Source organism: Phocoena sinus, chromosome 14 (assembly GCF_008692025.1).
Source record: "Phocoena sinus isolate mPhoSin1 chromosome 14, mPhoSin1.pri, whole genome shotgun sequence".
NCBI lineage: Eukaryota > Metazoa > Chordata > Mammalia > Artiodactyla > Phocoenidae > Phocoena > Phocoena sinus.
The window spans coordinates 25,181,885-25,204,184 of record NC_045776.1 but is presented as its reverse complement, the minus strand read 5'-3'; the positions used below and the strand labels follow the sequence as shown (position 1 = coordinate 25,204,184).

Here is a 22,300-nt window from a genome sequence, read left to right as displayed (position 1 = left end):
CACCTAGTAGGCACTTGGAAAACGCTGGTGATTTGGTTAAGTGATTACTGAATTATACATTGCATTGAATTCTCCCAGTCACCAAGTCTCCAGCCTTAGCCCTTAGCATGGCCAATGGAAAATTAATTGGTTGCAAAGTGCATATCTAATTACAACATCCCGCTCCTGCCACAGAGATGTTCAAATGTTAATTATAACATATGCATCTCAATAACAGACGTTAGCATTTAATACAGCGTTAATAACTGGACTTGGGCCGCCCAGTGCGTACACAAAGCTCCCTTTTATCTGCCATTACGACGGACTTAGCACTTAAAGCAAGGAAGTCCTCATCCTTAAAGCCGTCCTGTCCCTAAAATCAAATGTTTCCCTCCAAGCCTGGATCTCACCTAAGCCCCCAATTCTCCCCACGCGGAGGTCCCCACCCAGGGCTGCGCCAGCACGTGGCGGGGAGGGAAACGGGCGTTGGGCGTTGGGCGTTGGGTTTCGGCGTGGCCAGACAGGCTGTCTCTGCCGCTCAGGCACATCCCCGGCGTCCCGGCGGCGCCCCGTTCTCCAGGGCCCGCCATCCCGGTAAAGAAAGGCGAACTACATTACCCATCAGGCCTCCCACCGCCCTCTTTCCTTTCAAGTCGTTGCACGTGGCCGGAGGGGAGGGCGGGGCCTGGACGTCACTCTCCTGCATTCTCTTTCCCTGTGTCAGAGCGGGGATCTTTTTTTTTTTTTTTTCGTTCCTCTACTCCCTCTCTCCCACCCGCCCCTCCCTCCCTCTTTCCCTCCCCTCCCTCCCTCCCCTGTCGCCTGGGTTTGTGCGCTGGGGCGCCGGAGCCCCTCCGCAGCCGGGACGCGCGGAACTCGAGGCTGGAGTCGGCTCTCCAGAGCCTCCTCCCTCCCTTCTCCTTTCCTGCCCCCTTCCCCCACCCCCCGACTAGGGCTCGGAGCGGCGGCCAGAGGAACCCCGAGGTGAGCATCCCCCCGTCCGCCCCCCTCTTTTAGTCATCTCTGATTGCCTTATCGATTCGGGGACCCGCGAGGAGGGCTGCGTGACGTGCGCGTGCTTATAGATAAATCCGGGAAAACCGACCCAAACAATTAGCCCCCTTCCCCCCTCCCTGCGCCCGGGGCAGCCAGGAGTCGGCGCGCATCCACCTTCCCCGCCTCTGTCGAGGACCGCACTCCACGATCTCGCCCCCTCCCGAGGTTTGCCCCTTCCCTGCCGGGTTCCCCGCCAGTAGGGGAGCCGTATCTCTGGAGCTCCAGTGAGGAGGGGGGGTTTTTGGGGGGCGCACGGCTGGAGCCCGGCTCGCGTTGGAGCCGCTTGGTGTAGCCGCTGTCATGTGCCAGATTCCGACCCGGGGGGAGGAAGAGAGCGAGCTTGATTCCTCTCTTTTGTTTTGAAGCCAGCATTTGCTGCATCAAGCAGTTGGTTTAGTACCGGCCAAACTTGCAGCTGTTCTGACCGTGCTCCACTGAGGTAGGGTGGCGGCTCCCGGAGGGACCCCGAGAGAGTATCTCCACGCCGCCCCTCCCTCCTCTGGTGACTGATTGTGTCTGTGGCGGCCGCGTGTGTGTGTGCGCGCCCGTCCCCGCGGGCGCGGGGATGTCTGTCGTCTAGACAGGCTGCACCCTCCCTCCGTCCACGGTGAGCCCGCGGGCCGCGGGGGACGGGAGCAGAGGAGGAACCCGAATCAGTAGATCCACTGAGGTCGCGGCTTTGGACATTCCCTACGGCGGTGATTCTGTTGGCTTAAAAAATATATATTATTATTATTCATTCCTGTCGCCGCGGTGTAATTGGGCCTGGGGAACAGATCTGTCCGGCGGAGCCGGGGTTAAGTTGACAGGCTCTGAAAAGCCAGCTCGCGGTGGCTGGTGACCCGGGTTCCGGCTCGGGTCCTTCAGCGAGCAGGTGACTGTCCCGGACGCCTGCCGTGGTGGGGGTGTGGGGGTGGGCGGCGGGCAGGGGGAGCGGTGGCTTGTCTGCGGCGGAGCTGTGCTGTCCCTGAGGGCCGGATGCTGGAGCCTGGGTGCATCTGAGGGAGGCGTCCCGGGGACCGCGCATCTGAGTTGGGTACGTCTCTCCATTGACGTTAAATGACAGTCGGGAGTCTGAGGCCCTCCTGTGGGCGGCGTTGGCTGTTTGGTTTCGTGGAGTTTTCAGGGTTGGGGTTTGGGGGCAGGTGTGAACAGAGAGGGGGTTGCGGCGTGTAAAGGGGAGGGGTGGCTGGCGGCGCGGTGTGCATTCCCACCCGGGGGGTGAGGCGTCGCCTCCCGCGCCCAGCTGTTTGTGTGTGTACACACCGCTCTGGCGTGTGTGGGGGGGCGGGGACCGCAGACCGCGGCGTCGTGGGGACGCGCTTGGGCCCAGATCGCTCGGGGTATCGGTCCCGCCAGGGCTCGTAGTGGTGTGTGTGTCCGCGCTCGCGCCTGGGTTACTTGGAGAGGGGAGTCGTGCGGCTGGGGGCCCGGGGAGACCCTGGGGTTGCGTAACCCTCCCTTCGCGTCCCGACGCCCCCCTGATCCGGCAGGCTGTCCACCTACTCGGTGGCGCCGGGGGCTGGTCTGGCTGGGCCTGGAGGAGCCGCGGGCGCTCGCGCGTTGCCCCCCCACGCCCCTCGGTTGACCCTTGGCCCGGGGCTCTCTGTGGGTGCTCGTGCCCGCGCCTGCTGCCGCCTTCGCAGATCCTGGAGAGAATCAGCGCGCTCTGCGCACCCCCTCCCAATTTTTCGACCTGGAGACAGTGGGGGCCAAAGGCTGTCCGGCCTGACCGGCCCCGGGCCCAGCCCCGCGCTGCCTCCTGCGCCGCTGCCGGGTGCCCAGCTGGCCGCATGCCTTTGCCGGCTCTGTCCGCTCGGCGCTGGGTCTCTGCGGCCGGAGATTATCTCCCAGGCTAGGGGCCCGCGCGCAAAGGGAGGAAGCCGCTGGAGCTGCGGGCTCCGCGGCGGCTGGAGGCTCCCGATGGCGAAAGTGACACAGCACGAGCGCCGCTGACCGCCCGAGCTGGAGGAGAGAGGAAGGAGCCGCCCAGAGGGCGGGGAGGGGCCGCAGGCTGTCCGGCCTGTTTCCTCCTGTCCAGCTCCGGGTCTGGGCCGTAAACCTCAGGGATCCCGGTATGAGCATGCTGGGACCGCGCGAGAAAATTGCCCGGCGTGTGAGAAAACCCAATCATAGTGGAACAGAACGCACCGAGCAGACGTTAGAAGATGTCCAGTCCCTCACAGGATACACTCCCTTAGAGTATTTGAAACAGGATTCGATTTACACACAGATCAACTCATCTGCTGTGTCAAGTGTCCGTCCTGGATAATTTGCGCTTGGAGCAGTAATTTTGTAACGCATTCTGGGATACAGTGTCATCAGTGATTAAGAGATTGCTAGAATAACAATATGTTTGTATGACTTTACTGGGCAGTCCCCCACCGCATCATTGCATTTATTAAGAGGGTCCCGTGAGGTAGGGGGATATTAACCCCATTTTACAGAATAGCACATTGAGGCTCAAAAACTGACGTGACTTGCCTGAGGCGTTTCTGTGATTTCACTTCTCAGACTATGGCTTTTAATTAAATAGTGACCACCTTAAAGTGTAGGTCTTGGCACCTCAAGAAATACTGAACCCAAGAAAGGGAGTAAATTATGGTATTTATTCTTTGTCAGAAAACACTTGGTTTGCTACCAGTCCTAATGAGAATAAGTATTAAAAAACAGAAGTCTGCATTGCTGTTGTTATCACTCATCTGATAATTTACTGTTGGTGAATGATCGTCAGCTTTGATACACGCAGTATGTATACCTGCGTGTAATAAATACATATGGGTGTATGTTTCTGCAACACATGCCTGTGTTCATATGGGTGTGTTCGTGGGGTCTTTATTGAATCTAAGGTTTATTCTTTACTTACTGGTTCCAAAACCATGGGTTTAAAGTATAGCTCCTGAGAAACCACCCAGGAACCTGCCCCCTCCATCTCCAGGGATGGGGAAGCCTTGAAAAGAACAAAGAGCTCCTACATAACTGTATGTATTTCTCAGAGTTCTCGCACGTGAAGGTTCTCAAGACAGAGCCTGGAGGGTTATTAGGTTTGGTCAGATAATCAGCTATTCGTTCACAAATATGTATTGAACACCAACATGTTTGTGTATCTTGAAGTGCTTACAAAGAAAATTTAACATAGTGGCCCTGCCTGGCAAAAACATCTTCTAGCTGTGGAGATGAATGTAAGATTTTAAGTCCAGCAAATGTTTGTTGAGCACCTTCTGTAGTCTAGATACTCTGCTGTGTTTGGGGCACACAAAGATAGGATAGCAGAAACAGCTAACTTGCAGTGCAGAAAACGGATGATTCAGAGCCTGCAGGAGGGAACAAATCATAAATATTTTAAAGCACTCGCCCTGGGACTTAGTCAATTTCACATATGTTGGTTGCAAGGGACTCATAATGAGAGTCCCTGTGCTACAGCAAATGCAGAAGGAAGCAACAGAGGAAGAAGAGCCTTGTTGCTCTGAACTTCAGACTATTTGGAACCTCCCAGGTGAGCCCTAAGAGGTCTGTCCTTCTGTAGAGGTTAGGCAGCTCACGAGAGATGACCCTGAAGCCAACCAACAGTTTAGTCTGCTGAGCAATGAAGAACTGACAAGTTGTTCTCTGTGCTCCTGCCCCAGCTCTGCTGGACAGTAATGGGCTGTGATAGGCTGTCTTCAGTGGCTTTGGTCAGGGTCTCACTCAGGCCTTGCCTGAGTTTAGTAGTTTCTGTCTCACAGGTCTATGGATATGTTCTAATACGAGTCTGCTTTTTAACCTATTCATTCTCCAACTCGCTTCCCGGGTCCTTGACACTGTTTTCCAATTTCATCTCAGTTTTGGGGTCCACTGCCCTTGTTTTGTTGTTTTTTGTTTTTTTTAAAAATAAATTTCATTTATTTATTTATTTTTGGCTGTGTTGGGTCTTCGTTGCTGCACGCGGGCTTTCTCTAGTCGTGGTGAGTGGGGGCTGCTCTTTGTTGCAGTGCGCGGACTTCTTGTTGCAGTGGCTTCTCGTTGTGGAGCACGGGCTCAGTTGCTCCGCAGCATGTGGGATCTTCCCGGACCAGGGCTCGAACCCGTGTCCCCTGCATTCACTGCCCTTGTTTTAAGGTTCTGTTGTTTGCAGTTCGCATGATGAAGGAGGAAGCAGGAGGTGGTGGTTAGGATGGGGAGAGAGTCCTGAGCCCAGAGAAAGAACAGGAGGTACGAACCAGACGGGCAAGTTGCAGTTTTGGGCAGTTCTCCAAACCTGATGGCATTTCTGCATAGCTTACCCAATAAAGTGGCAGCCCCTTTTGGTGTTCTCTTTGAGGGGGATCCTCTACCTCTGGGCCTCACTGCTGACTCGCTGGTCACCTGAGCTCAGCTGCTAACATTCAGGCTTGGCTCTTGTGCCCTCCTGCCTCCCCTTGCGTGCAGTTTAACTTAGGGCACTGCTGTGATGGTGGTCTTCTCTCAGAATTACCCCCAAGCTGACTATCGACAGCTGCCTGTTTCTGAATTAATCCCCGGCCAGAGCTGTGGTTCAGAACAGAGTGAGAACAGACACATCCTCAGATCTAGGCACCCAGAGCTGGGAAGGGCCTTGTTGATGAGCTGAAGACCCCAAGGCCCAGAGAGGTGAAATGACTTGCCCAAAGTCACAGGGAGCCCTTGGCAGAGTGGAACATGAACTTCTAAAATTTGATGCCCTATTTAATCTTCTTTCTCTGTACTGTGATGCTTCCTGAAAAAAAGTGGGGTTCTTACTTCCCAAAGAGTGAAAACTCTGCATCTTTTTGTTTTTTTCCCTTTGGTTCCAGGAAAGGCCCCAGAATTCGTCTTTTAGCCTTGAGATTGCTTTCCTTCAAACCTGGCCTTCCTTGCCCTATCTTTCATCTTTGGCCGCCAGGAATCTGGATGAGAGCGTACATTTGGGAGAGAGGTCTATGCTTGGGGCCTTCCAACGCTCTTAAGTTTGGTCTGTGGCTTTCCCTTTCCATGGCAGGGTCCTCAGGAGCCTCCTGAAAGGGTTTGTACAGCTGTTACGTACCTGCATTTTTCTAGGAGGAGGACCCACATATTTCATATGATTCTTACCTGACTCAAGCAAGGAGAAGAACTACTGGGGGTGGGGGTAGTGGAGTTGGATAGGGGGTTGGCTGGCACTGGAGACTAGCATAATACCCTACACCTGATTTGGCTTTGCAGTTTATGAACTATTTCACACAAATGATTTCATCTGCTTTTTATAATACCCTGTGAGGCTGTTGTTGTTATTCCCGTTTTGCAGATGGGGAAACTGAGCCTCTGTGGTTACTGCCATGCCGCAGTCACAAGTAAGTAGTAGAGCAGGGATCTGACCCCGAGTCTTCAGGTTTCAAATCTGGTGTCCTGAGTTGACGTGGTCCACCACGGCACATCATCATTCCACTTTTATGAGTGGAGGACCTCGAACTTTTTGGAGCTGCTTCTTTCTTTTCTTTCTTTTTTTTTTTTTTGGAGCTCCTTCTTCATGATATCCACTGCTGGCTTATGTCCAACCACGGAGCCAGACCTAAGTGCTAACTTACCCGGGGGTGGGATGGATAAAGTATGGGAGGCAGTTATCATGACAGTGATATGTGGACTGGGGCCAGTTTGGGATGATTTCATGAAAGAGGTGAATTTGAGGGTAGGTCTGGGGCTGTGGCAGACCTGGCAGAGGTTTCAGTTGGGACCATGGCCCAAAAATGGTGAAGGGGAAATTGTGTGTGCTTGGTCCGGGGTGGAGCTGACCAAGGAGGTTGGGTGGATCCTGCAGTCAGACGAGGCTTCTCATAGTGACTGGGCTCTTTCTCTGGCCAGCTCTGTGCTATACCCTGGGGCTGCAACCGTGAACAGGCACAGCCCTCCTGCCTTCAAAGAACCCACTGTCTCGCGGGAGAGGCAGGCACTTAAACAGTTAAATTCAGCATGTGTGGTGAGCGCAGTGGTGGAGAAAGTTGCCTTCCAGACAAGGGCCACCTGCTGTAGCCTCAGAGATCAGAGGGGCCTTCCTAAGGGAGATGATGCAGGAGCTGAATCTGAATGTATGAAAAGGAATTAGCCAGGAGAAGAGACCGGAGAAGGACCTTCAGGGGGAAGGAATGTGGGCAGAAAGGCGTGGAGGCCCGAGGCTGCCTGGCGGAGGAAGGGGCTGCCCCAGGGGAGTCAAGCACAAGGCCGAGAGGCATACAGAGCCCCGCTCTGAGGAGCTTGTGAGCCTGGCTGAGGACGTCACATTTCAGCATGGAGGACAGGGCTTTAAGCAGAGTCGAGGCACTCGGCCATGGGCCAGAAGGGTGCATGACTGGGAGCCAGAGGCAGCCTCTGGGCTGATGAGGGAACAACAAGCTCCATGCAGCATTCAGGTCCCAGGGGATGAGACATATGGGGAGGAGGGAAGGCCACGTATTAAAAACGTTTGGGGAGTAAAGTCGGCCGTGATTGCTTAGCTTTGGGGGATAAGGGAGGAGTCCCAGTGACTCCCAGGCTTCTGGCCTTGTGGACTCAGTGGATGGCGGCCTTTAACTGGCAGGGCCCTTCTGGTGGCTGGAGCAGGTCTGCTCTGGTGGGGGTGAGAAGGATTGTGGTGAGTTTAATGTTAGCCATGGTGAGTTTGAATTGCTGGTAGGATAATCCCGTGGAGCTGTCTTGCAGACAACACAGTGCTCGTGGTAGAAGCCTGAGGAGGAGATGTGGGCAGGAGCTACAGTTCTGGGAGTGGGGAATGGCCTGCGGCTGAACGTGACTGCCGTGGGGACTGCTGTAGACAATGAGAAGACCTCTTCCTCCCATTGTCAGAGAATTCTTTGTCACGCCGCCCGGCGGGCCGCTGTCGTCAGGGAAGCCAGGCGGGGATGCTGTGTCATGCTGGAGGCCCAGCTGGCAGAATCCAGCAACAGCCAGGAGCGCGCTTCAGCTGGAAGCCTTAAAGTGAGTTAGGGGAGAGGCCTTGTCATTTTTAACATCCCTGGTTAGCAGAGCCCTTCCCAGGCCCTCAGGGCGTAAGTAAAGGGCAGGGGAGACCTGGACCTCTGCCCAGGAGAAGGCAGTCTAGTTGGGAGACAAGATGTGGAAATATGAAACCACTAAAAATCTGGAATAACCTGGACAAATAGTGGGCTACACATGAAATGCAAGAGGCCTGCTGGTACTTCTCTTCCTGCCATGCCGCATTTTTACAGGGCTGCTGTGTTTTGGGCAGAGTGCCAGTCTTTTCATTTTTGAAGACTTGGACCTACACAGTAGGTGTTCATCCTACGTATTTGGATCTGCAGGGATGTGGCCAGAGTTTGTTGTTTGGGGTGTGGGGTGAGGTCAGCCAGAGAAGGTTCCCGTGAACAAGTCCAAAGAGGGGATTCCAACACTGATTTGGAATATTTTTAGTACCATAGAGGAGTAAAAATCTCAAAACCTTCCAACTACCAAGCACCTAGAAATGCTGTATGAAATATAACTAGCTTCCTTTCAAAGAAGAGCTGAGCTCCTCGAATGTGAGAGAAATCCCCAGGGAACTCAAACGTGTAAGCTTGCACTGACGCTAGGCCAGGCCTGGGGGTGGGTTTGGCTGTGGGCGTGTTGAGGGGCCTCAGAACCAAAGGCAGCTGAGCCCTTGGCATTGCCCCCTCCAGGGTCCAAGGTGAGACTGGGAGTTGGCATGGAGGGCCCTGCCTGAAACGGGCCCCTGCAAAGGTGTGCAGGGTTGGAGAGAGGATGGAATTGATGTCCACCCAGTGGCATGGAAGCGGGAGAGGGGGAGCTTGTCGGTCTTGGCCTGGATCTGGGGTGGGGAAGAATCTTCCCTGGAAACTTGAAGCCTCAGGCCTGTTGTGGCCTTGGATGACCACTACACGTGTGGTCGAGGAGTCCCCAGGGAGTTAGCACATTAAAGCCTTTGGGGGCCGGGGTCTTCCTGCCTGTGGGCTCCAGGATCTCATGAGAGCTGGGAAGATTCTGGGGTTCTTCACCCTTCGCTGACTTGGGTCTCCACCTTGGAGAGATGCTGCAGGACCCGGGGGGATGGGGGGAGCTGAGTGAGGAGAAGGAGAACGAGGCCTTGGCGGGAACCTTTGAAAAGGGCCTTCATGACCCTTGTACGCTGCTGAGGGCGTGTGCATGGCTGTGGAGAAGGGCTGCACCTACCCGAGGGCTTCATCTCTCAGCAGAAGCCTGCAGACGGCCCTGTCTAGGAATGTCAGACATTCTCCCCCGCTGTTGACTCAGGCCGGGTCTTTACAGACGAGGCGTCTGTCCAGGTTCCTCCTCAGGGTGGCTGTGCAGATTCCAGCAGCTCCGGGTCCCTCCAGACTGTGTGCCACATCATCAGCCCTAAGCCCAGAGGCTTGAGTACCTCCAATTTCAAACTTGGGAGACACCTTAGAGGTCACCAAGTGGGTCTCCTACCTGGTGTGGGAATCCTGTCTCCACCAGCACTCGCTCAGAGGCTTCCCGTGGCCGGGATTATGTGGCTTCACGAGGCAGTGCCTTCCCTCGTTAGAAGGCTTTTGCAGCTGGAAGGCCTCCTGTGAGCCTCAGGCACTGCCCGGCTATTTCCACCCATTGCCCCTTCGGCCATGGGCTGTGGTGAGAGATGCTTTGGAGGCCTTTCACCATCTTGCTCGCTTTTGCTGGAAGGGCCTTAATTTGTCGAGCTAAGATCCAGCCAACTTCCATCCTAACTTCCTTAGCAAAGAGGGAGATTTTGAAGACGAGATGTAAGGTTTGCTGAGCTGGCTGTGATGCAGAAGTTCTGAGAAGCTTTGGCTCAGTGCTTTTCAGATTCCAGACTAGAGAAGCAAGTTCCTTCCTCCAGCACCCAGAATACATTTCAGTTTGTAAGTGAGTGACTCAGGAATCTGATGCGGGGAGCTGACGTTTATTGAGTGTCTGTTAGGTACTGGGTACAGTGCTAGGTGGTGTCGGTATGTGTTACTAAATAAAAGTAACTTCTGGGGCTTCCCTGGTGGCGCAGTGGTTGAGAATCTGCCTGCTAATGCAGGGGACACGGGTTCGAGCCCTGGTCTGGGAAGATCCCACATGCCGTGGAGCAAGTAGGCCCGTGAGCCACAACTACTGAGCCTGTGTGTCTGGAGCCTGTGCTCCGCAACAAGAGAGGCCGCGATAGTGAGAGGCCCGCGCACCGCGATGAAGAGCGGCCCCCGCTTGCCACAACTAGAGAGAGCCCTCGCACAGAAATGAAGACGCAACACAGCCAAAAATAAATAAATAAACAAATGTGGGGTTTCAAAAAAAAAAAAAAAGTAACTTCTGTGAGGGAGAGAGAAAGGGCAGCAGAGCCGGGGAAATGCCTTACTGTAGTTGTGACAATTGAGCGCTAAAGTTATTCAGAAAGAATGTGTGTGGTTCCATCCGGGAGTGGGTGGGGCAGGCATTCCTGTGCTATTCCCTTATAGGGCCTTCCTCTGGGGTAGGCAATGTCATGATCTCACCACGAGCTGAGAACCCACAGGCCTTTGCCGTATTCATGGGTCATTTGCTGAGATGCATACAAGTTTGAACCATGAGATCAAGAAGGTGGCCTGCTGGACAATCCACATCTTGATGTGTCACTAAACAGGACGGTGTTGACAATGACAGTGTTTTTCCCAGCATGCAAGGCAGAGCTTGTATGCAAGGGGGGAGCTTGTCTGTCTCGGCCTGGATCTGGGGTGGGGAAGAATCTTCCCTGGAAACTTGAAGCCTTAGGCCTGTTGTGGCCTTGGATGGCCACTACATGTGTGGTCCAGGAGTCCCACTGGTGTCTGTCTACAGTGCCCCGGGCTCTTTGAGGAATCCTTTGCATTCACAGGTTGGCTGGTATCTGTGACGTTCATATATTTAACAGGCGCCGTGTTGTGTTATGAGGAGCATGAGTTGCCTTTGTCGCGAGGTTGCATCAGCCAGCTGGATACCCGGATGTGCGCTCCTGACAGGGCCCAGTGGTGAAGGGCAGGGATTCTGGGAAAGTACCCACTTTCTCCTCTTCTCCTTCCAAAAATTGTTCTTCATGCTCACATTCTACTGGTTTGCCTCAAACGTTGTTTTATTTTTTGCGGTACGCGGGCCTCTCACTGCCGTGTCCTCTCCCGTTGCGGAGCACAGGCTCCGGACGCGCAGGCTCAGCGGCCGTGGCTCACGGGCCTAGCCGCTCCGCGGCATGTGGGATCTTCCCGGACCGGGGCACGAACCCGTGTTCCCTGCATCGGCAGGCGGACTCTCAACCACTGCGCCACCAGGGAAGCCCTGCCTCAAACCTTGTACCCTAAGCCTGTTACCTCCGTTAACATTTGGTTTGGTTTAGCGGACATGCGTCAGACGCCTGAAGTGGGTCGGAGGAATTCAGACGAACCTGGCAGGGTCCCTACTTCCTGTCTTCATCTTGGTGGGGAAGACAGAATGGCCACGTTTGTGCGGTGTGAGAAGTACTGGGTAAAGAGAAAGAAAAGTGTGCTGAGGCAGCCAGAAGTAGGATGACTATAATTTTTTGTCCAAATGGAGGCACTTTTGAGAGTGACGGAGTGCCATTAGTAATCATGCCAGGACACAGATAGAAACTGGGACTGTCCTGGGCGAATGGGGGCTTATGGCCACATGAGCCGGGGAGGGCGAGTGCATGTGGGTCATGCCTGACACTGTCATCAGTCCTTTGTACTACAGGACGCACGAAGGCCTAATGGAGGGGCGGGGCTTGGCTGCAAGAGAAACTGGCGTCTGTTTCCTGTTTTTCTGGGGCTAGAGAGGAAAGCTTTATCTGTGGGGACTGTGGACTAAGAACTCTGATGGGTCTTAGTTTACAGCCGCAAGATTCTATCTTATATCTCACTATGATCTCAGTGTTGGGGTTGGAGATGGAAGTTTGGGGAGATGAAAACCACCTGGTTTGTAGGATGTTATTGGCTACAGGTAAAGGCACTAGACTCACAGTGGCTTAAAAAACAAGATGTTTATAGACTTATCCAGCCCGAAGTCTGAACGCAGGGCTTCTAAAGTTGATTGATTCAGTGGGTCAATGATAATTTTAAGGACTCGCTCTAACCTTCCAGGCAACCATTTACAGCACATTGGCCTCTGGCTCAGGCTTGACCCCTCATGGTCACAGTATGGCTCCCACTGCTCCACACATCACATTCTCACGTAACTGTACTGGAAGGCAGGCAGGAAGGTGAGTTTCTCCTTGTGTCTTAAAAAAATTTTTTTTTTCTACTTGAAGTACAGTTGATATATAATATTATATAAGTTACAGGTATACAATATAGTGATTTACAACTTTTAAAGGTTATATTCCATTTACAGTCATTAAAAATATTGGCTATATTCCCCATGTTGTACAATATATCCTTTAATTTGTTTTATACATAATAGTTTGTACCTTTTACAAACCAGGTAACCACTAGTTTGTTCTCTGTATCTGTGAGTCTGCTTCTTTTTTGTTATATTCACTGGTTTGCTATATTTTTTAGATTCCAATATAAGTGATATCATACAGTATTTGTCTTTCCAAGTCCATCCATGTTGCTGCAAGTGGCAAAATTTCATTCTTTTTTATGGCTGAGTAGTATTCCAGTGTGTGTATATGTGTGTGTGTGTGTGTGTATGTATGTGTATGCCACATCTTCTTTATCCATTTATCTGTTGATGGACACTTAGGTTGCTTCCACATCTTGGCAATTGTAAATAATATCGCTGTGAACATTGGGGTGCATGTATCTTTTCAAATTAGTGTTTTTGTTTTTTTCAGATATATAGCCAGGAGTGGAACTGCCGGGTCACATGGTGGTTCTATTTTTAGGTCTTTTTGTGAAACCTCCATACCATTTTCCACAGAGGCTGTACCATCCTTGTGTCTTAATGTATCAGGCATGAAAACCTTGCCCAGAATCCCCCTGCTAGAATTTACTATCAAGTTCCATTGAAGAGAAATGGCTCGATACCTCACCATGGAGGCTGATAAAGCAAGTTTTGGTGTTTTCTGCCTCATCTATAGCAAGAGGGAGAAGTGCCTGCGAGGAGGTGGAGAGGGGGATCATGGGTAGGTAAGCAATGATTGTTTACCTCACCAAGTTTCATTGTGATTTTACTTATTCATTTGGGGATGTATCAGCTTTATTGAGATATATTTTTTTATAAAATAATTTCTTATAATATAATTGAGGTATAAGGAAAACAAACCTACCCCCTGGGCTCTGGCAACTACTCTTCTTTCTTTCACTATAATCCTGCCTTTTCTAGTAATTATTATTTCTTAACCTATAGGTAATATGGGAGTGTAGGACCCTAGGTGTCTCGTGGAGGTCTTTTGTGTGGTCTCAGGTAGGTTCTGTGTCCTCTTCCCCCAGTGGCCCCTCTGCATTCCGGTCACCGGGGCCAGGTAGAGAAGCCGAGCAAACAGAGTTGTCCAGAGGGAGGGAGAGGGAGGGAACCTATGCTGGTGGTGGCCCTGACAGCAGGACTGGAGATACCTAAGGGGCCGAGGTTCTGGCTGGTCCATGATAGACAGCAGTCACTTGTGCTGGCAGCTGTGGGGCTTGAGGGAGGAAATTGCTTCTTAGTGTGGCTTGGACACCTTGGATCCTGCAGAGTCAGTGTTCCTGCCCCTGCTAATTGAGAACTCTGGCCGTGGGGAATGTAGGCCACGGGAAGATTATGGGGGACACCATCTTCCCCTCCCCAAACCATCATCCCCTTCTGTTGATACAAACAAACAGCTCAGGCCAAGGGAAGACCACCCAGTCTCCTGGAGCAAATAAGTGCCCTCTGGGCTCTTCTATACTCTGTTGTATGGTCAGTTTTGTCCTCCTCTTTCATCCCAGCCTTCGGTCTGTACATCTTTAGCACACTTAGCCCTTTGCGTCACTCCCACCCTTCCTTGGGTTCTTGCCTGATCTGCTCCCGGAGATCATAAGCACCTTGAAGATCATATCCTGGTCTGAGTCACTTGTGGATTTCCCATAGGGCTAGGGCAGTGCTTGCCACAGGGTCCCTGCTCCAGGAATGCAGATCTTTTTTAAAGCAAAATGAGTATTTGTAGAATGAGGGGAGGTACTTGTTCACTTTGGGCAGCTCTCCAGATTCCAAACCAGTTCAGTGTGGCACAGCACGGTGCCCTGGATAAGGATTTGTGAGTCTCTACATATTGCTTTCCTAAAGAGGAAGAAAGGTAATCCACCATGCTGTTACGGGTTGAATTGTATCCCCCCTAAAAGTATGTTGTAGTCCTAACCCCCAGGACCTTGGAATGTGACTGTATTTGGAGATGGGGCCCTTAAAGAGGTAACTATGGTAAAATGAGGTCCTTTGGGTGGCCCTAATGCAATATGACTGGTATCCTTAAAAGAAGAGGACATTAAGACTAGGATACCTGAGACAACCATGTGAGGACACAGGGAGAAGGTGGCCATCTATGAGGCCAAGGAGAGAGGGCTCAGAAGAAACCAACCCTGCTGACACCTTAATCTCAGACTTCTAGTGTCCAGAACTATGAGAAAATAAATTTCTCTTGTCTAGGCTACCCAGTTTGTGCTATTTTGTTATGAAAGCCAGGCTCCAAATCCAGGCCTATGTGACTCCAGAACCTGGACTCTGCACTGTGAGCCGCTGTGTTTGGGGGTGGGGTGGGGGTGGATGTCTGTCACCTCAGGGATTGAACAGGTGGTATTTCTGCTGAAACCCTGGGGCAATCCAATAATAACTTTAAAAACCTAACATTTGTTACGTATTACTGTGTTAAGTGCTTCGTGAGCATCTTACATGTGTTATCTTAATTAACCTTCTAGTTTATAGATGAGACAATGAGGGCACAGAGAGGTTAAGTAATTTACCCTAGGTCACACAGCTAATAAGCGGCATAGACTGTTTTGCTATTTTGAGTGTTGTACCTTAACCGTCACACACGGGGATTGACAGGTTATGCTGAGGTCCTCTTGTGGCATTCTGGGAAAGTCACTGGTCTTACGTCTGCCATGAATGACTTGGGCAAGTCAATGAATCTGGATGTTTTCTCCTCGGCGACCTCAGCGACTGGATGAGATACTATCTAACGTCCCTGATTGTCTCCTTCTGAGGTTCCTAGTGCCAGGCCTCTGAGGCAGGGAGTATATCCTCAGCATGGACTGGTGTAGGGGAGGAGGAATCCCTGTGCTGTCGTCTTTGGCATTTGCCCGCACCTGAGGTAGCAGCTCTAGGTCTACCTGATCTGGCCATTTGGACCTATGGTTTGACAGTTTGCTCCTTCCCTATAAAATTAATTTTTTTCAGTAAGGTAGAAATTATCCCCACCCTGTGCCAGACACCCTTGTAGGTCTTTTAAGGATGTGGGCTTTGAGTTATATCAGCCAGAGGGTGTGGGGAAAGGGTTGATGGTAAGTGATACGATGTGCTTTCTCCCTCTAGCTTGACTGCAGTCTCATTCATGCCAGAGAGAAACCAACCACGGGCGCAGCACACCTTAAAAGATCCCATGTTGAGCCAGAGACCTCTGCGTCTTTAGCCTTATCTTGTTGCCATTTCCCATGAGACCCAGGTAGACGGCAGGTGATGGTGAGGGTGAGGAGAGGGTGGTGGCCTGGTTCTAGGATTCTGCAGCCTGAAAACAGCGCAGTAAGAACTAGGATGAGGTTGGCCAGGCTGCTTGTGGACAGTCTCAGGGCCCTGGTTTTTAATCCTCTGGCAGCCCAGCCCCTGGTTTATCCCCACAGGGTGTTAATGATTTTAGTTACCTCATTAGAGCTAAGTTTACTTAAGGTATCGGTAATAGATTTTAAAACCAGAAAAGCAGGTGAGTGTCTTTCAAAGTTCCCAGTTACTCAGCTGCCTGCTCATGACCTCCATAGATCTAGGAAGCCGAAGCCCTCTGGTTCCAGCATTCAGATGGCCGGGAAGAGGCCTTCAGATCCCAGTGGCTGAGGACACCTTGAGTACCCTGACTGCTATGGATGGGCGGTTGTCAGCAAAACCAGGGGTTATTACCCCGTGGTGCTCTTATGAGGAGTGGGAGTGGGCAGGGCTAATGCGCTTCTTCTAATGGGGGCATTGAAGCAAGAAGAACTAGGTGACTTGGCCAAGGTCACATACCACACTCATCAGTGAGAAAACAAATTAAGGGCTGGTTCTCCATGCAGTAAACCTCCTTCCTCTGCCTTTAAGTACTGTGTTCAGACCACTGATGGGGAGTATAGGCTGATTTTCAGTCGAACATCTAGGAACAAGTTAACAATTTAAAGCCGCGTATTCATTTAAATGTGCATTAAAGAAAGAAAACATAACTAGTACATGGAACTTGTGATTTCATGATTGCTTAGCAGGAAGCTTAGTTTAACAAAAAGTCAAGACAAAGTCAATGATAACATTACACCTGGTACCCAGCCATGACAGAAAACTCCAAGGTGGTGAATTTTGGGAAATGCTGCCAAAATCAAGTTTGGGTTGGGCTTCTGTCACTTGGCACTGGGTGAGTTCTGAATGATACATGACCGACTTCAGCCCAAGGCTACCTCTTTTCATGTAACAAATGCAGGTTTCTAAGTATTGAAACTTAGAAACAAAACTTCTCTACATGTGATTGTAATTTGGATTCATGAAAGGTGGTCATTACCTAAAGACAACCTAAGTAAATATTGTTGTAAAGCAAAGAATCCTTTTATATAGTGTCCGGTTTCTTTCAAAAGCAAATTTAGACTTTTAAATAATAACTTATATTATCCAGGATTTTGATGACCAGAAACTTCTTAATTGGCACCTGAATAACTTCAGCACAATGAAGGTTAATCTATTTAATTGTCAGAAAGATCATCTTAGCATCAAATGTGCTGCAGTAAAGAATGTTCTGTCTGACATCCTTTCTCCAACCAGTGATAAATACTCTTGTCTAAGGTTAACTAAGGGGTGCATTTTAGAGCTAGCCCATCCTATGAACCCGACAAAGTTCTACTATCTGCGTTTGAGTAAATTCCGATTATCTAGAAGAGTTATGTTGAAGCTGAGGCAGTCACTTGTGACACCAGACTCAACATCTTCAGGCCAGCATATTCTCTTCCATACTGTGAGCAATGGTGACCCTGTTTTCTGAACCCAAAATCAGGATGTGCATTTGAATATGTGAAATCAGGACTTCTCCCACCTGTCATCTTACATCTACATTGGGACTCTGAGGTCTCATTCTCAAATTTCTTGATGTGCTCATGCAATTTCAAAATTCTCTTTTTTAATAAAAATATTTGTCCTTTCTTCAGATCCTCCTGAGACCTACTTTCTCTTTCTACTTTCCCCCCAAATATCTTAGCCCCTCACAGTCCTGCTCCCAGTACGATGTGTATGGGGGTTTTCTACACCACCAAGCAATTCTCTCACACCAGCTGGGTGTCCTACAATTCAACTCAATTCTTCTAACACTACCTACCTAGAGCCTATTCTCCTTTCTATTGCTGTGTAACAAACCATCCTAAAACTTAGTGGCTTAAACAGTGATAATCCTTTATTCTGCTCAGGATCCTGCCGTTTGGGCAGGGCTCCATAGGTACAGCTCACGTCTGTCCGCTCCACGTGGTATCAGCTGAGATGGCTCAACCAAGGCTGGAAGATCCACTTCCAGGATGGCTCATTCCTGAGGCTGGCGAGTTGTCCTGGCTGTTGGTTCTTCTCCATGTGGGCTTCTCCACGGGTCGGCTTGGGCTTCCTCAAGGCATGTGGCTGGGTTCCAAAAGTGAACGTCCCAGGAAACAGGAAGGCGAAGCTGCGCTGTCCCAAAGGCTTGGCCTGGAATCCTCGGTGTCTCTTCCATATACCATCCGTGGAGCAGTCACCCAGGCCAGATTCAAGAGGAAGGGACATAGGTCCTATTTCCTGATGGGTGGGGTGTCAGAGATTTGGGGGCCATGTTTTAAACCACAGGAACTGGTCTCACAGGAGAGGAGTGTCCTTCCTTCTTGCAGACCTTCACGGAGGTTTAGAGTTCATCTTGCAGTCTTTTATGGGGGGGATGCAAAAAGAAATGCCTGTAAAACCCCGTTTGTATCATTTAAACACTGTTATAGTTAGTAAATGTCCGTTTTATATTCTAGTCCTTTAAAAAGTGGCTTCCCCTTGTCACAGGTATGTGGGCATCTTCATTTAATCAGTCACTCCCAGAATTCACTGAAATAGAGGCGTGCAGGCACTTGGCCTTGGCGGTGGGAGTCGTCCCCAGGCAGGGCTGTCCACAGTTACTGGCCTTCCTGGAGCAACTCTCTGTGGCAAGAGCCTGCGCTGGCTGCCAGCGGGCTGCAGAGATGAATAGGGAGACACCCCGCGCCGTGCCCACCTTCAGGGAGCCCGGGGTTGTACGGTAGATGGACAGCAGTGGCCTCAGCGTCACTTTTTCTCAGGGTGTCCTTTTCCACTGGTGAAACACAGAGTGAGCATGTCTGCTCCGAATGCAGTGGGGATGACTTCTCTTTCCCTTTCTGGGGCTCTTGATTTTAACGTGTGCCCTGGCCTGGAGCTCCTCACTCTGTTTTCCTCATCTGTGAAACAGGGAGTTCGGTCCAGTCCAGGGGTCAGCAAACTACAGCCTGCTGACCAAACCAGCCCAATGCCTGTTTTCCTAAGTGACATTTTACTGGAGCACAGTCACGCCCGTTGCTTTATGTACAGCCGTGGTTGCCTTTTGCTAGTCGCAGCGGGGACCATATGGCCCCACAAAACCTAAAATATTTACTCTATGGCACTTTACAGAAAGTTTGTAGACCCCTGGTGTAGAATAATGGTTTTCAAACTTCACATAGTTTTCAAACTTCGCATTTCAAAGAACACATGGTTCTTTGTTCAAATAACTTCACCAATAAATCAAATAAATTTACCAATAAATCAATTCTTTTACCAATAAATCAATTCTTCTAGTACTTGCGCCACACACTGTACCAAGTACTTTTAAATTGTCAACCTATTTTAATCCTTATAAAAACCCAGTGAGATGGGTATTATTATCATCCCCATTTTAGAGAAAATTGAGACAGTGTTAACAGAGAGGTTAAGTAACTTGCCTAAGGTCACACAGCTAATAAGTGGCAAAGGCAAGCTTCGAATTTAGCAGTCTGGCTCCAGAGTTCATGTTCTTACCCACTGCTCAGTGCTGTTCACTGGTGGCCTGATGTGAAAAGAGGGAGGCCAGATGACTAGAACTGGTGTGGGGATGCTCAGCATCTTCCACTCATCCTTTGGCTCTCTCCCTGTAGCCCCCAGAACCGCCAGGGCCATAACTGATAACCTCTGCAAGGTTAGCAAATTATAGGGTCCTAAGCTCACAAGTAGGGGGGACTTTAGCTTGTTCGGGTTTCCCCAAGAGGAAGTGATCCTGGTTGTTGGGATCTCAAGCGAGCCTGGAACTGTAGAGAGCTCTGTTCCCTGGGAGCGAGGACTCCAGACAAATGATCATAATTATGCCCAATAAAAATGAGTACTCGGAGACCAGGGTCCACATTTCAGAGCAATAACTGGAAGAAGCCATCTTTCAACTAATTGCAATGCCCCAAACAATATTAAAACTAGTAAATCTACGTGGAGTCAGTTCTCTGGGCCAGAGTGACTTACCTCAGAATTGAGCCATAAAATTCAGCGAGGGCCAACTTTCCACAGTGAATGTCACCTTCCCAGCTCCCTCCTACCAATAACCAATAAATCAGCCCAGGGGAGTTAAAAGATTAGTGGCAGCATTTCTCGGAGAGGCGGGAGCCTGGGGCTGCCGAGGGGCCCTTGGGGGTCTTCCTCTGTGCAGATTAGCTGCCTTGACCGGGCCCACCTTCCCCATAAAGGGCAGTTTTCAGGGAGGAAATGCAGCCTTCTCTGTCCTTTGGAGCAGCAGAGGTGAGGGTGACTCACTTTTATTGCCAGTGGGAAGCTGACCTTGATCTTGGTGGTTAGTTTGAAGGTGACTGGGATCTCGGAGAGTTTATTCTGTGGTGTTGTGGCTGGTTTCAATAATGGTATCTCTTCAATTTAGCGATTTAAGAGGATTCCTGATTCCTAGGGACAGCGCCCTGGGCCTGTAGCTCCTCTGCCCTGTACAGAAGGGTCTCTCCTATTGTGAGGGTTTTGCTGCCCCTGCTTTTGCTCCCAGGTCTGTGTCCAGTGGGCTTGGGACCCCCGAGGGGACGTAGGGCAGGCTCTTTGTGGGTGCTTTCCTCCTGCCCGCACACCTCTCTTGCTGCCCCCCCTCCACCCCCCAAATGATAAAATAATCTTCTTGACAACCAGGAATCCCAGTTTCTTTCCAGAGATACTCTCTTTGGAGGAAAGTCTTTTTAAAAAGGCTTCCAGTTTCTTTCTGGCTGCATTCAGGCCACGCTTTGCTGTCCCTCAGTTTTTTCAGGTCGGGGTTTTCCTTCTTCTCAGAGCCAGCTTTTTGGAAGTGTTCCCTCCCGCTCTCCCGTTCCTGCCTCCCCCTCCTGTTCCCTCCCGTTCCTGCCTGTTTCAGGCGTGACCGGACTCGATCGCCGGGTACCCCAAAGGCTAGAAGGTCCTAAAGCAAAAGGGGCTTTTGTGGGAGTGAGTGGTACCCCTTCTCTTCCCATATGCTTTGCCTGCCGCCTGGTTGGTAGTGGGGTCCTTGTGGGCCTGGGGGTTGGGACTGCACGTGTGGTGGTGGAGGCCCTGCAGGGGTGGGCTTGGGTGGGGTACAGTCTTGGGGCGGCTCCATGTGCTGTGGACGGCCCCCTTCCCAGGCCTCTGTGAAGGTCCCCAAAGCCTGGTTCTAACTTAGCCTAAAGAATATTTGACCTCATCCATCTCACAATTAACTGTCGATGGAAAGCAGCAGGTACTTGAATAAGTGAAGCTGTTTATTTTAGGGGACGTTTTGGAAAACAGAAATTTGGTTCTCATTGAAGATACCTTACTAGTGTGTGTGGTTGTGTTTTCAACAACTTACAAAATGTTAATGAAAATATGGGGCCACCACTGCATTAAAGTACGTTTGAAGTGAAGAATCCTCTCCACCTCATCCCTTAAATACTGTGTTAAGTTTTGCACATTGTATCCCTTTTCCCCTTTAATAGCAATTGGTTGGTTGGCAGCTGTGCTAAATAATTTTGTATACTTAACTGGCTTGGTTTTAAATTTTGTCTCGAGTCCTGTTTACTACCGACGGCGCTGCTGTTTTCCACAGACCCCGATCCCGCAGCTCTGTCTTACCACCGCCTTCATCAGCGGGGCCCTTCTCTGCAAGGAGTGCAGTTGGTCCTCTGTATCCACACCTTCTGTATACTCGGATTCAACCAACCTCAGATCCAGAATTCTACGGGATCCGACATTGGTTGAATCCGTGTATTCCCAGGGCTGGTTCTAAGGGACTTGGAACGCGTGCAGATTTTGGTTTCCCTGCGGGGGCCCTGGAGCCAACCCTTCTGTGGATACTAAGGGACAACTGTATCTGGTTTTAGTTGTGCCTCCCTCTGTCTGGGATTTCCCTTCCCTCCTCCTAAAGGAAACACCTGAGAAATCGCCAGGATCGTTGCAGCCTTAAATAACATCAGTTGCCACTCATTTGTGTCGTATTTTATGAATTTACCAAGTGCTCTCATGCGCCATATGTGGGGTAGGCTGGTGTTATAATTATGGCCACTTTACACAGATACTCTGAGAGATTAAAAGTCTCACATAGCACTTGGCAGCTGACATCAGGACCAGAGGCTATATCCTCTCACTCTCAATCTAGTGTTCTTTCCACCACACCATGGAACCAGCCATAGACACCAGGGACGAGGCCTCTATGCTTTAGTTCCTTCTTCTGTAAAGTGGGGTCATAACAGCGCCTATCTCATGAGGCCACTGTGAGGCTGAAGTGAGCTGTCACATGTGCTTAGGATGGTACCTGGTGACAATACATGTGAGCTCTTAGGAGGGGTGGTAGTAACCCCCGCTTATGTGCCGGACATTGTGGGGAACAGACTGGTCCCGTGGCTCAGGCACACCATCCAGAAATGCAGGTAAAACCCGTGCCCAGATAAGCATCGTACAGGATGAGAAGGCTGGGCCCGTGGCTGCATGGCTGTCTCACACCACACATCTCGGGGTCCAGCCTCCTGAAGTAGTGCCCTTTCCTTTGCCAGGGTGGTTGACCAGGAGGCCACCTGTAGGGCTGACCCTTCAGTTGGGGATCTTGGCGTGCTTGGCGGTCTGTCCATTTTACAGACCGAGGCTGCCGCACTGGGCATTCTGGCTCCCAACATTGCCTCACTACTACGCTTGCAGTGTCACCATGTGTACACATACCTACCCAAAGGGATAAAGCCATCAACAGTGGGAG

The 22,300-nt window shown here is 50.8% G+C and overlaps 1 protein-coding gene across 10 annotated transcripts in view; it reads left to right on the top strand.

Annotated features, from left to right (window-relative positions):
• Nucleotides 1-774: 774 nt before the first annotated feature.
• The window catches only part of CTIF (cap binding complex dependent translation initiation factor), a 307,297-nt gene continuing 285,771 nt past the window's right edge, over nt 775-22,300 (top strand). For 6 of the 10 annotated variants that reach the window (XM_032654473.1, XM_032654474.1, XM_032654475.1 and 3 more), the window contains exon 1: nt 775-963. The gene's annotated coding sequence lies outside the window, so the exon portion shown is untranslated. Of the gene's footprint in view, nt 964-1,077; nt 1,201-1,449; nt 1,475-1,617; nt 1,643-2,017; nt 2,072-22,300 lie in introns of those variants that run through there. The other 4 variants (XM_032654466.1, XM_032654468.1, XM_032654469.1 and 1 more) reach the window with 4 other exon arrangements.